Here is a 2,477-nt window from a genome sequence, read left to right as displayed (position 1 = left end):
AAGAAAAGTTTGGGAAATAAGTGACATCTTGAATAAATTTCGTTTTTATGCAATCCATGAGTTTTCAAGCATGATTTTGATTCCAACTTTGGTTGTTTATGTAAGGTCCACAAAATTAAGACGACGTAATCCAACTGCATGCGAATCTAGGAAATTATGAAAAATTGAGTAATTAATTGATTTTAGTTGCTAATTAATTATGTGACGTACTTGTTTATATGCTAAATGAGATTTATTTGTCATCATGCATAAAAAATGTATTTTTAGAAATATTCAAGTGACGATCGAGGAACAAGGGCCGAGGGCTGAAGAAAACGTAAAATATTTTTATTATATAATTATTTTTAATTATTTAAAAGATGGTCGATGTTTTTTAGTATTTTTGAATATAAAGGGTTTTGAAGTAATTTTATACACCGGGACGAAAATTTTATCGGTGTTGGTTTTTCAACTAAAATACGAACTTTTTGGCAACCCGGCTAATAAATTCACATATTTAATTAATCAAAACTTTGGTTAATATTTTATTAAATCCTAATTTAATTAATGGGCTTGAATTTTGGGGCTTATTAGGCCTAAAGCCTACTTAGTGGTTAGATTAGTATTTAAAGTGCAAAAAAATCACAAAACCCTTCATTTTTGCATCAAAGAACTCACGCCTCCCCACTCCCAAAATTCTGAAAAACCCTCTCCCAACTACAACACACACAACACTTCACTTTAAGCTTTTTGGATGAGATAATTCGAAGGGTTCAAAGGAAACAAGTCAAAGGTTTCGATCCGTTCTTCGTCGTCAACGATTATTCGAGCGTATACTACGCAAAGGCACACCTTAATCTCCATTTTCTCATCCATTACATCATATTATTGTTTAAAGTATGTGTGCATGAAAAGCTTGAAGTCATACATGTATATATTCAGAATTTTCGAAAAAAAGACCATCTTGTACATGCATTGGATTTGTGATTTATATGCAATTTGTTTGATGCCATGACTCACGTTTTTTTTACTAAGGGGCTGCCATGATTTCTAGGCATGGATAGGTAAGTATTACACGTGTTTTGGAGTCCCACACACCACACATGAATCGACTAAAACAAAGAAAGAAAGACGAAACCAGAACTCGTGCAGGAACCGGTTGTTGCTGTCAAGTTTGGGGCTCGGTTTTTGTTGTGCAGGGACGGGGGGCTCGGTTGGCTGGTTCCAGGGGCTAGCCAAGGACGTGAGTGAGTCATGGTGGGAGTCCTAGCCACGCTAGGACTCACACTAAGGGTCGGGAAAGAGTCCTAGCCAAGCTAGGTCTCTACCCGAGAATATAGGAGTCCTGCTGGGGTGCCTTCGCACGGCTGCAGGGGCCAGGGGCTCGATGCATGGGGCATGGGCTGGGCCAGGGTGGCTCATTAGGGTCCTTAGGTGGTGCACAAGACACTGGTTTACGGCCTGAGTCATCGGCTAGGTCCACACGATCACACAAGATAGAGTCCACACAAAGTGAAATTCTCGGCCAGCATAGGTGTGTGTAGAGGGACCTCGTTTTTGGCATTAGAATGGTTTCCTTTATGAAGTTAGGGTCCAATAAGTTAATTTAAGATGTTGGGCAAGTTTCGGACCAACATGGGTCGGGGGTAACTCGTGAAAATCGGAAGTTGGCTCGGGGTCGAAGTTTAGATGTCAAATAGGGTTTTTAAAAAAAGAAGAAAATTGGAAAACGACTCACAGGGTTTTTTGACATCTTTCACTACCCTCTAGTGAAAACGGGAAACTCCTTTCCTCAGTAGGTACGTAAGGTCCAATTAGCGAATTATGATCCCGAATAATATCAGCCAATCACAATTCCTAAAAGGTAGTTTCCAATTGCATCACAATGCAACCCTCTACGTAAACTTTTGTCTCACGTTTGATTAGGACCCAATAATATGACGTCGTTCATCTTCACGTGTCAAGCCTTACCCATCGATGTTGAACCTTAATGGACGGTCGCCATGAGTTCCCCCAATAATATGAGCCGAATTCATGGGAGTTCCACGTAGTTCACATCACCATGTCAATGGATGTCACAGCTTTCCGGCACCCAGAGCTCTCCCAATAATATGAGCCGAGCCCCGAGTACGGGTAGCGTTCATCATGCACCCATTGTCGATGGAAGACAAGGAAATTATAAACAAATTTATAACTCCCCTTTTCAGGCATGATATTAATTTTGAATCTTATTCAAAATGAGGGTTTTTAATTTCGAAAGATCTCATCATTAATTTTATTTTAAAAGCTCGCAATGTTTGATCGTATGTTTGCCGGATTCATGAAACTTTGTTATTATCATAATAATAACGCACATACTCATTATTTATAACATATCATGCATATATTATAAACAGTAAACAAACAAGGATGATCAATCGCCCCAATACTAACGGACCGTGTGAGCTAAACACGGGCCTAGGTCCAATCATAGGGAAATGAACGGGATGCAAATGCAA

This window comes from Primulina tabacum, chromosome 3 (genome assembly GCF_025594145.1).
Source record: "Primulina tabacum isolate GXHZ01 chromosome 3, ASM2559414v2, whole genome shotgun sequence".
In the NCBI taxonomy this organism is placed as follows: domain Eukaryota; kingdom Viridiplantae; phylum Streptophyta; class Magnoliopsida; order Lamiales; family Gesneriaceae; genus Primulina; species Primulina tabacum.
This window is presented reverse-complemented; position numbering follows the sequence as displayed.